Here is a 12,823-nt window from a genome sequence, read left to right on the forward strand (position 1 = left end):
AGAACTAATCAATGAGTTCAGCAAGGCTGCAGGATATAAAACCAATGTAGAAAACTCAGTTGTATTTCTATGTACTAACTGAGAATAAAATGAAAAAATTCTATTTACAACCACATCAAAAAGAATAAAATACTTAGGAATATATTTAACAAAAAGAAATGTAAAATGTATACTCTGAACACTACAAAACATTGCTGAAAAAAATTAAAGACCTAAATAAATGGAAAGGCATCCCATATTCATGAAACAGAAGACTTAATATTGTTAAGATGGCAATATTCCCCAACTGGTCTACAGATTCAACACAATATCCACATCCCTGCTGACTTCTTGACAGAAATTGACAAGCTTATCCTAAAATTCATATGGATATGCAACAGACCAAAGATAACCAAAAGCAATCTTGGAAAAGAGCAAAGGCCAGGCGCGGTGGCTCACACCTGTAATCCCAGCACTTTGGGAGGCCGAGATGGGTGGATCACGAGGTCAGGAGATCGAGACCATCCTGGCTAACACGGTGAAACCCCATCTCTATTTTAAAAATACAAAAAACTAGCCGGGCGTGGTGGTGGGTGCCTGTAGTCCCAGCTACTCCGGAGGCTGAGGCAGGAGAATGGCGTAAACCTAGGAGGTGGAGCTTGCAGTGAGCTGACATCTGGCCACTGCACTCCAGCCTGGGCCACAAAGTGAGACTCCGTCTCAAAAAAATAAAAGATATTATTTAAAAAAAAAAAAAGAAAGAAAAGGAGCAAAATTGGAGAACTCATATTTCCTGATTTACTTTAAAAGACAGGGTAGCAGGCCAAGTGTGGTGGCTCACGTGTGTAATCTCAGCACTTTGGGAGGCCAAGGCAGGTGCCTCACCTAAGGTCAGGAGTTCGAGACCAGCCTGGCCAACATAGTGAAACCCCGTCTCTACTAAAAATACAAAAAATAGCTGGGCATGGTGGCAGGTGCCTGTAATCCCAGCTACTTGGGAAGCTGAGGCAGGAGAATTGCTTGAACCCAGGAAGCAGAGGTTTCAGTGAGCCGAGATCACACCATTGCACTCCAGTCTGGACGACAAGAGCGAAACTCTGTCTCAAAAAAAAAAAAAAAAAAAAAAAAAAGACATAACAGCACATGTTGGTGAGGATGTGGAGAAATTGAAACCCCCAGGCCGGGCGCGGTGGCTCAAGCCTGTAATCCCAGCACTTTGGGAGGCCGAGACGGGCGGATCACGAGGTCAGGAGATCGAGACCATCCTGGCTAACACAGTGAAACCCCGTCTCTACTAAAAATACAAAAAAACTTAGCCGGGCGAGGTGGCGGGCGCCTGTAGTCCCAGCTACTCGGGAGGCTGAGGCAGGAGAATGGCGTAAGCCCGGGAGGTGGAGCTTGCAGTGAGCTGAGATCCGGCCACTGCACTCCAGCCTGGGTGACAGAGCAAGACTCCGTCTCAAAAAAAAAAAAAAAAAGAAACCCCCAAGCCCCATCATGTGAATGTGATATGGTACAACCCCTTTGGAAAATGACCTGGCAGTTCTTCAAACAGTTAAACATAGAATTACCTTATGATCCAGCAATTCCACTCCTAGGTATATATCCAAGATAAATGAAAACATAAGTCCACGCACAAAAATTATACACAAATATTTATAGCAACATCAAGCTATTCAACAATAAAAGAAAAATAATACAATTTTATAGACTGTGCACATAGCTATCTACACACAATGTAAATATAGAGTGTTTCTATATAATTTTATAAATATAGATAGTATGTATATAAATATATATCATATCTATACATAGATATCATACCAGGCTACGGTAATCAAAACAGTGTGATACTGGCAGAAGGGTAGACATACAGCTCAATGGAAAAGAATTTAGCATCCAGAAATAAGCCCTTACGTTTATTATCAACTGATTTTTTACAAAGGTGTCAAGACAATCTGATGAGGAAAGAATAATCTCTTCAGTAAATGATGCTAGGACAATTGGATATACACATGCAACAGAATGAAGTTGGAGTCGGGCGTGGAGGCTCACGCCTGTCATCCCAGAATCCTGCAGGGTCGAGGCAGGTGGATCACCAGAGGTCAAGAGTTAGAGACCAGCCTGGTCAATATGGTGAAACCCCGTCTCTACTAAAAATACAAAAAAATTAGCTGGGTGTAGTAGCATTCACCTGTAATCCAAGCTACTTGGGAGGCTGAGGCAAGAGAATCACTTGAACCCGGGAGGTGGAGATTGCAGTGAGCCAAGATTGTGCCATTGCACTCCAGCCTGGGAGACAAGAGCAAAACTCCATCTCAAAAAAATAAACAAATAAAATAATAATAATAATTTTGTAAAAGGATTTTTTAAAAACTACGGAACTCTTAGAAGAAAACATAGGAATAAATCCTTATGAACTCAGATTAAGCAATGGTTTTTTCCTTATGGCACCAAAAGCACGAACAATAAAAGAAAAAATAAACTGGATATCATCAAATTTTAAAATTTTTGTGTTTCAAAGGATACAAGCAAGAAAGTGAAATGGTAGCCCTGAGAACGGGAGAAATTTTTTGCAAATTATACACACATACATATGTGTGCTTGTGTGTGTGTAGAAGATGGGGGACTTGCATCTAGAATATATAAACAAGTGTTAGAATTCAACAATAAAGAGATGACCCCATTTTAAAATGGCAGAAGATCTGAACAGACTTTTCCCCAAGGAAAATATACCAACACAAAAAAGCAAATGAAACTGTGTTCAACATCATTAGTCACTAAGGAAATGCAAATCAAAACCACAATGAAATACCACTTCACATCCACTAGGATGACTATAATAACTTTTAAAAGACATAATAATAGCCTGTGCTGGTGAGGATGTGGAGAAACTGAAGCCTCCAAACCCTCCCATGTGTGTGTAATATGGTACAACCCCTTTGGAAAATAGTTTGGCAGTTCTTCAAACAATTAAACAAAGAGTTACCATATGATGCAGCAATTCCACTAATAAGTATGTACCCAAGAGAAATGAAAAAATAAATCCACACACAAAAAAAATACAAGTATTTGTAACAACATTATTCATAATAGGCAAAGTGGAAATAACCCAAATGTCCATCAATGAATGAGTGAATAAATCAGTGGTGGTCTAGCCATAAAATGGAATATTATACAGCCCTAAAAAGGAATAAGGTACTGATTCATGCTACAACATGGGTGAACTTTGAAAACATTATGCTGAGTGCAAGTAGCCAATCACAAAAGACCATATATTGCATGAATCCATTTATATGAAATGTCCAGAATGGGCAAATAGAGAGAGACAGAAAACAGATTAGTGGCTGCCAGGGACCAGGAGTGGTGAGGAAAGAGATGGTGGGGGTGTTGAGGGTTGAGGGTTAAGGCAGACAGAGCTTCTTTTTGAGGTAATGAGACTATTCTAAAGCTGATTGTGGTGAAGTTTACACAATACTGTGAATCTACTGAAAGCCACTGAATTGTGTGCTGCAAATGGATGAGTTGTATGACATGTGAATTGTATCTTAATAAAACTATTTTAAAAAGGTGTCTTTCTCTCTCCACGTGTATGTGTTATATATACACATACACACATATGAATCCACATGTATACATATAGTATTTATGTATTTATTTATTGAGATGGAGTTTTGCTTTTGTCGCCCAGACTGGAGTGCAATGGCGTGATCTTGGCTCACTGCAACCTCTGCCTCCCAGGTTCAAGTGATTATCCTGCCTCAGCCTCCCAAGTAGCTGGGATTACAGTCACATGCCATCAAACCCAGCTAATTTTTGTATTTCTAGTAGAGATGGGGTTTCACCATGTTGGTCAGGCTGGTCTCGAACTCCTGACTTCAGGTGATCCGCCCACCTCGGCCTCCCCAAGTGCTGGGATTACAGGCATGAGCCACCGCGCCTGGCCACATGAATACGTATATTATTTAAATGTATATATAAAGATATGTGAATATGTGTTAATATAAATATACACAATTATTTAGTGTGCATATATCTTTCTATACACAATGTAAATACAGGGTGTTCTATAGAATATATTATAATTTAATAAATATAGATAGTATATAAATATAGATCATATCTACACATATCTATAAATATATAATGTATATATAAATGTACACATGTAAATATATTATTTTATATATGGATACATAATATATGCCATATATAAATATATGGGTATGCCAGGCACGGTGGCTCACTCCTGTAATCCCAACACTTTGGGAGGCCAAGGCAGGTAGATCATTTGAGGTGAGGAGTTTGAGACCAGCCTGGTAACATGATGAAACCCTGTCTCTACTAAAAAATAGCAAAAAAAAAAAAATTAACTGGGCATGATGGCACATGCTTCTAATCACAGCTACTCAGGAGGCTGAGGCAGGAGAATCTTTTGAACCCAGGAGGTGGAGGTTACAGTAAGCCGAGATCGAGCCACTGAAGTCCAGCCTGGGCAACAGAGCCAGGCTCCGTCTCAAAATAAAAATAAATAAATAAATAAATATATGGATGGTTTAAATAAGTAGCTTATTTTATATATGAATATATCTACTATGTGATTTTATATATATGTTAATGTAAATATTCAGCAATGTCCTTCCTATGAGCCGTTAGACGGTCTCACCCTGACTGACGGCACAGACTCAAGCCCTGCCTAGGTGCAAATCCCAGCTCTACCACTTACATGCTGTGTGACTCTGGGTGGGTTACTTAACCTCTCAGTGCCCTGTTGCACAGAGACGTCCCGAGAACTGAGCAAACTGCTGTGGGTGCTGGAGAAGGGATGGCCGGGATTATTTCCTCCACGGCCTCTCCGAGTGTCTCAGACAGGATTTGGTCACCAGCACAGGAGGTTAAGCTGGATTCCATGCCCCTGTGCCCTTCAAAGGGAAGGGCTCCTCACTGTCCTGGGAGCCACTTCAGGTCAGCCCCAGCCTCTGTGCTGGGGCTGCTTGCTTCTGTGCGGGAGGAGGTCCTGCCAGGTGGGGGTGCAGAGCTGGGTGAAAGTACCTGGGAGGGGCCCCCAAGCCCATGAACCTGTGCTCAGGGAGGGCAAGAGTCTGTGCCCAGTTCTAGAAGGGCCAGGGTCAGGGTGGTGGGGGCATATCCCGGCATCTGTGGCTGACCTTATTCCTTATTCCAGCGGGGTCTGCTCCCAGCGCCTGTCACAGCCCACGTGCCCCGGAATTGGGATCAACGCAGGCTCCAAAAATAGTGCCGGCATCTGAGGACAGACATCTCCTCCCCCTTCCCTCCTGGTTCCCAGGAAGAGAAGCAGGGGGAGGGGGCCGAGGAAGAAACGGATACATGCCCAGGAGCCCTTGGTGTCACCCCAGGCCGGGCTAGGCCAGCCAGCCTGTCCTCCACCAGGGGCCAGGAGGACAGAGCTGCCTCCTGCCGTATCTCCAAGTCAGTTGCTGGGACAAACACATCAGCGTTGGAATCGGGAGGCCTCATTCGCCCAGAGAATGCACCATGGGGATCCTGGGGTCTGAGCTCAGCAAGCTGGCAAGGGAGGCCCCCTGAGAACTGTATCTGCCCTATAGATCTCAGCCACGCTGGCCCCACTTTCAAAGGAAATCATCTCCCCACGGGGGACAGAGCGCAGAGTAAAGCCAGTGGAGGCTGGAGGGGTTCAGGCCGCCTGGTTGGAAGCCCAGCTCCACTTCCTTCCGACGAGGCAAGCCCCTTCCTTTCTCTGGGCCTGTTTCATTGTTTGGAAAATGCGTATATGTCTCATGTACTTGCCCAGAGAGGCTCACTAATTTACCCAAAGTCACACAGCATGGGATGGTGAACCTGAATTTGAATCCCATTTGGGCCCAGCCCCCACTCCCTCCAGGAACCGTTTGCTCAGCAGCGGGGCTTGTTCTCATGGGCAGCTCAGAAACAGAACCAGGCACTGTCCCCCCGGGCCAAGCAGTCACATCTCCCTTTTCCACCCTCTGTCCTTCCGAATCCTGCCAGGCAGCAGCCACACCACCCCTGAGCTTCTCCCCTTCCTTCTACTGCTGTCTCACTCCTGTTCCCCAAACGAAATGGTTTCGGGGGAGGATATACTCAGAACAGGCCTTGAGGAGGCCAGGCGAGGTGGTCACGTCTGTAATCCCAGCACTTTGGGAGGCCGAGGTGGATGGATCATTTGAAATCAGGAGTTCAAGACCCGTCTGGCCAACATGGTGAAACCCCATCTCTTCTAAAAATACAAAAAAAGTTAGCCAGGCGTGCTGGTGCATGCCTGTAATCCCAGCTACTAAGGAGGCTGAAGTGGGAGGATTGCTTGAACCCTGGAGGAGGAGATTGCAGTAAGCGGAGATCGCAGCACCACTACACTCCAACGTGGGCGACAGAGCGAGACTCCATCTCAAAAAAAAAAAAAGGAAAAAAAAAAAAAAGAATAGGCCTTGATGCCGAGAATAAACCCTGCACTCTTTATGATGGTCCTCAGGCCCTGTGTGATCTGCCCTACCAACCCATCTCCCATCCCTGCCCCCTTATGTGGCTCCAGCCACGCCAGCCTTGCTGCATTTAGAACAATAATACATCAAGCGTCTCCCTGCCATGAGGACTTTGCACTTGCTGTTCCAGATGCTTGGAACGCTGATCAATTTCCTTGACAGTGAAGGGGACGTGAGCCATGAGTCATGGGGCTTTCTGGAGGAGTAAGAGGCCTGGATTTGGGCCAAGGAGACGTTCAGGCTTCAGGCCCTCATCCATGCTGGTCCTTCTTCCTAGGACACCCTCCCTGCCCTCCAATGCACGACTGCCCTTCCTTGGTTCTCCTTCCTTTTACCCTTTATTTCTTTGAGAGCGTTTATCGTGCCTTGTAACAGGAAATTTGTGAAGGAGGATCATCTGCTTTTCCAAAGCACAACCTCATACCTGTGCCGGGCTTGGTCCTGGGCATACCCTGGGGGCTAACAGTGCTAACCAGCAAAGAAGAAAATAACATGCACTTGGCCCAAACAGCCCCAAGGGAGGGGATAAAGCCATAGACTCAGTACACACAGCCAATCAAGGGCCAGAGTTCCTGACTCACTTCCCGTCCTAACAAACCTCTTGTTAGAAAGGCCTGGTCTGGAGCCCCCAGATAACAGGCACAGAGGGGGAGGCTGGTCTACTTGGGCACGACTTTCTCTGACTTCGAAAGGGAAGGAAGGTACTTCTCCCAGTATCCAGTGACAGAACCACATGTTATGGGGGGACACCCGAGCTGAGGCTCCATCTGGAAGGCATCCATCCCAGAGCCAGTTGTCCAGTATCAGAGGAATTTCACGATTCTTGGACACTGTTGTTAAGGACTTTATAAAGTGTTAACTGCCTCGCTTCATCCTCACAAGGCCCTGGTGAGATGGGAACTAGTATTTGCCCATTTTACAGATGAGCAAGTTGAGGCTCAGGAAGACAGAATGACTCGCCCAGCACAGCACATGGCTAGAGAGTGGTGGGATTGGGGTGTGAGCCTGTCTGACCCAGACACCCACCCTGAACCACCCTTTCCTGCCTCAGAATCTCTGGCTACGTCACAACCATCGGTGGTTTGGAAATGCTGATTCCCGCTGGCCTGCAGCTGGCAAAGCAGGGGACCAGGAGAAGTGAGGATCGGGGTGGGCTGAGGATGGGGCTGGTGGGGCATGAGAAGGAGGTTTACCACCCTGGATGGTAGAGAAGGGGATGCAGGGAAGGGGATGGAGAGAAGGGGACGCAGGGAAGGGGATGGAGAGAAGGGGACGCAGGGAAGGGGATGGAGAGAAGGGGATGCAGGGAAGGGGATGGAGGGACCTCAGCAGAAACCAGCCTCACATTCTGCCTGCTGCTTCTAAACCTCATCCTCCTGTTGCAGGGAAAATGACCACAGGAGCAAGAAAAGCAGCTCCTCCCAGCCCAAGGGCTATCCAGGCACAATCAATGCCTCGTGTCCAGGCGCCTCCAGGCCCCGGGAGAACTGCCTTGCCTTCTCCTGGGGTGAATGTCTATAGCAGGTGGCCGGTCAGGCAGAACACTTTCCTTTCATTTTGGATGACCACAAGGTGCCAATGAGTACCAAAAGGACACATCTGGACAATTTTTAGCTGCCCATGCCTAATCATCATTGCAGTGACAGCAATAGCCGAGGCATACACTGGGCTCACTGCGTACCGTGTGCTGCTCCCGAAGAAGTGGGTAGTGCTCATCCTCCCCATCGGACAGATGGAGAAGACAAAACTCAGAGAGTTTAAGTCACTTGCCCATAGTCACACAGCTTGTGAGGGATCAAGCTGTGATTGGACGCCCTTGCAGTCAGACCATGGGGCTGGTGCATTGCATTACTTGTAGAACCAAATAGTGCCTTGATCTCTGAGGGACAGCCCTGCACCCAAGACACTCCCACACAGGACGGAAGCCTGGTTCATACCCTCAGTTCACGCTCGACCCAGTTCTGACCCTCCTCTGCCCTTGTTCCTCGGACAGTCCCCCATGTGTTTGAAAATGTGTCTGTCTCCCCAGCTTGACCGTGGGCACCTCTGAGGGTCCAGCCTCTTTGCCCGGAGATTCCCTTCCTGCATCTGACTTGGAGACGATATTAAAATACACTGGCTGAGGTCAGGTGCAGTGGCTCACACCTATAATCCCAGCACTTTGGGATGCCAAGGCAGGAGGATTATTTGAGCCCAGGAGTTCGTGGCCAGCCTGAGCAAAATAGTGAGACCTCATCTCTACATAAAATAAGAAAATTAGCCAGACGCGGTGGCTCACGCCTGTAATCCCAGCACTTTGGGAGGCTGAGGCGGGCGGATCACGAGGTCAGGAGATCGAGACCATCCTGGCTAACACAGTGAAACCCCGTCTCTACTAAAAATACAAAAAATTAGCTGGGCATGGTGGCGGGCGCCTGTAGTCCCAGCTACTTGGGAGGCTGAGGCAGGAGAATGGCCTGAACCCCGGAGGCGGAGCTTGCAGTGAGCCAAGACTGTGCCACTGCTCTCCAGCCTGGGCAACAGAGTGAGACTCCGTCTCAAAAATAAATAAATAAATTTTAAAAATAAGAAAATTGCCCAAGTGTGGTGGCATGCACCTGTAGTCCCAGCTACTCCGGTGGCTGAGGTGGGAGAATCGCTTGAGCACAGAAGGTCAAGGCTGCAGTGAGCTATGATTATGCCACTGCACTCTAGCCCGGGTGACAGAGCAAGATCTTGTTTCTTTAAAAAATAAAATAAAGGCCGTGCACGGTGGCTCACACCTATCATCCCAGCACTTTGGGAAGCCGAGGCACGTGGATCACTTGAGGCCAGGAGTTCAAGACAAGCCTGGATAACATGGTGAAACCCTATCTCTACTAAAAATACAAAAAATTAGCCGGGCATGGTGATGTGCACCTGTAATCCCAGCTACTCAGGAGGCTGAGGCAGGAGAATGGCGTGAACCTGAGAGGAGGAGGTGGCAGTGAGCCGAGATCATGCCACTGTACTCCAGCCTGGGCAACAGAGACTCCATCTCAAAATAATAATAATAATAATAATTCATAAACAAAATAAAATAAAATAAAAACACTGGCTGAATAAAATTCAAATGCCTGCCTGCCAAGTGGGTAGCGACCTTACCTAGAAGGGACCAGGGAGCCCCGGAAGGTTATAGAGCACCTCTCTTCGCAGGATGGTTGTGAGGCCTTCCCATGTCCTGGGCCCTACCCGTGGCAATCACATCACACATATTAAAATGCATCCACTTTCCGTGATTTACATATACATGAGCTCATCACAGTTGAGGTCCAGACGACAGCCTGGCATGAAGTTGCCCTTGGTAGGCATTTAATTCAACATTTGTTCATTTTAACAATGCAGGTTTCTTTCTTTTTTTTTTTTTTGAGATGGAGTCTCACTCTTTCACCTAGGCTTGAGGGCAATGGCACGATGTCGGCTCACTGCAACCTCTGCCTCCTGGGTTCAAGAGATTCTCCTGCCTCAGCCTCCCAAATACCTGGGATTACAGGCACCCACCAACATGCCCGATTGATTTTTGTATTTTTAGTAGAGATGGGGTTTCACCATGTTGGCCAGGCTGGTCTCGACCTGCTGATCTCAAGTGATCTGCTTGCCTCAGCCTCCCAAAGTGCTGGGATTGCAGGCATGAACCACCACGCCTGGTGGCTTTTTGTTTCTTTTTGTATTCTGGAATTATTACGTTTATTTTCTTTCCTTGTTAGACATTGCTGTGACCCTTGAGAAACTGTGGGCCTTGGGCACCCTACCCTGTGAAAGGCCCTGGCAGAGACCAAACAGGCCCTGGCCCCTGTGCCTTTGGTACCTCCCAGGGTCCTAGAGGATCAAACAGCTCACAGGACTTTTCTGTGTTGGAAACCGGCTCACACCATTAGTTTTGTCCCTGCCTAAGAGCCTCAGCTGCTGACTCCTGTCCCTAAAGTTGGCTTGACCACCCACAAATGAGACCTGAGCCTCTCCCTGCTAAACAAACACATGGCTTGGCGGTTTCAAGGACACAAGGCCACAGAAGCATTCAGTTACAGCCCTTCTGCCAGGCGGCTGGAGAGGACATCCAAGCCTGCCTGCTCAGAAAAGGAGATGGTTCAAAGCCCAGGGCCCACAGCTGCAGGGCCACAGTGGGGCAGGCAGTGACCAGTCAGGGCTGCCTCTTATGGGTCCCCATCCTGCAAAATCCATATTGACACAATTAGCGTGTGGAGATGGGAGGCTCGAGCTAAATAGCCCTGAATTCCCACCCAGACTTGCCCAATTCCAGGCTGGGTAACCCCTCTCTCATCTGTAAAGTGGAATAATCATAGAACCTCCCAACTAGCACTCAGATGGCCTGTTTCATTCCTTCAGGCATCACAACTGCTGAAGTAGGGTCATCAGTTCCTGAAATCCCTGAATTTGCAGTGATTTGCAAAATGCCTCGCACATAGTCAACACTCAATAGACATTTACAGGGCGAATGAATGAACAACAGCATAGCACTGCCCTTAAGAGAGTGGGCTCTGGGGTCTGGAGTGGGATCTCTGCTCTGCCTCTCATCAGTTGTGTGAAAAAGTCATCAAGCTCTCAGTGCCTTAATTCGTTTATGTATAAAAGGGGGAGTAAAAGCCGGGCGCGGTGGCTCAAGCCTGTAATCCCAGCAGTTTGGGAGACCAAGACGGGCGGATCACGAGGTCAGGAGATCGAGACCATCCTGGCTAACACTGTGAAATCCCATCTCTACTAAAAAATACAAAAAAAAAAAAAACTAGCCGGGTGTGGTGGCGGGCTCCTGTAGTCCCAGCTACTCGGGAGGCTGAGGCAGGAGAATGGCATGAACCCAGGAGGCGGAGCTTGCAGTGAGCTGAGATCAGGCCACTGCACTCCAGCCTGGGCCACAGAGCAAGACTGCGTCTCAAAAAAAAAAGGGGGGGGGGTAAAAAAAGTAGCTAGTTTGCTACTTGTTAGAGGAATAAAGGAGTCAGCTCATGTAATGTCCTTAGAGCAGTGCCTGGCACATGGTTCATTCTACATTGCCATTTGTTAAATAAATTTAAATTTAAAAAATGAGTGAGATTCTATAAAGTACAAAAAGCTATTTCTGCTAATCACTTGACAGATGATCCCTCCTCCCCTCCTTCCTTCCTTCCTTCCTGCTCTTCCTCATCCAAATTCAAAGGAAGCTGGAATGCCACTTACCCCAAAATGTCCAGTAAGAATGCAGAAAGAATATCCCAACTGCACCAACATCTTCCAGCCCGATGCTTTCCCTTCCCTTTTCTATTCTGCAGACCTGATTTGGGGCCCTGGCCACTATGCAGCCACTGAGTAAGGTGCCCCCATCCCCTGTCATACTCTTCAGGAGTCTCCCTGTCAACCCCCTTCCTTCCCCATGCAAGTCTAGGGGACCACAGCACAGATGTGATATCAACTTACTCACCTCCCCCAAGTCTTTTTTTTTATTGAAATATGGGTATCTACCCAAAGGAAAATCAGTCATCATGTGAAAAAGACACATACACATGTATGTTTATAGCAGCACAGTTCACAATTGCAAAAATATGGAGCCAACCTAAATGCCTATCAACCAACGAGTGGGTTTAAAACACGTGGTACATATACACCGTGGAATACTACTCAGCCACAAAAAGGAACAAAATAATGTCTTTTGCAGCAACTTGGATGGAGCTGGAGGTCATTATTCTAAGTGAAGTAATTCAGGAATGGAAAACCAAATAGCATATGTTCTCACTTATAAGTGAGAGGTAAGATATGAGGATGCAAGGTGGGTGCGGTGGCTCACACCTCTAATCCCAAGACTTTGGGAGGCTGAGGCGGGTGGATTACTTGAGGTCAGGAGTTTGAGACCGGCCTGGTCAACATGGTGAAACTCCATATTTACTAAAAATACAAAAATTAGCTAGGCATGGTGGCACACACCTGTAATCCCAGCTACTCAGGAGGCTGAGGCAGGAGAATCGCTTGAATCTAGGAGGCAGAGGTTGCATTAAGCCGAGATCACAGCACTGCACTCCAGCCTGGGTGACAGAGTGAGACTCCATCTCAAATATCTACATACATATATATATATATATATATATATATATACATATATGAGGATGCAAAGGCATAAGAATGATATAATGGACTTTGGGGACATGGGAGGGGAAGACTGGGAGGGGGTTGAAGGATAAAAGACTACACATTGGGCTCCTGTAGTCCCAGCTACTCGGGAGGCTGAGGCAGGAGAATGGCATGAACCCAGGAGGCGGAGCTTGCAGTGAGCTGAGATCAGGCCACTGCACTCCAGCCTGGGCCACAGAGCAAGACTGCGTCTCAAAGAAAAAAAA

General features: G+C 47.1%; 1 protein-coding gene across 1 annotated transcript in view; it reads right to left on the reverse strand.

The window, feature by feature from the left end:
* SEC14L5 (SEC14 like lipid binding 5) overlaps nt 1-12,823 on the reverse strand; it is a 61,550-nt gene that overhangs the window by 31,536 nt on the left and 17,191 nt on the right. The gene's annotated exons all lie outside the window — the stretch shown is intronic.

Source organism: Theropithecus gelada, chromosome 20 (genome assembly GCF_003255815.1).
Source record: "Theropithecus gelada isolate Dixy chromosome 20, Tgel_1.0, whole genome shotgun sequence".
Classification (NCBI taxonomy): domain Eukaryota; kingdom Metazoa; phylum Chordata; class Mammalia; order Primates; family Cercopithecidae; genus Theropithecus; species Theropithecus gelada.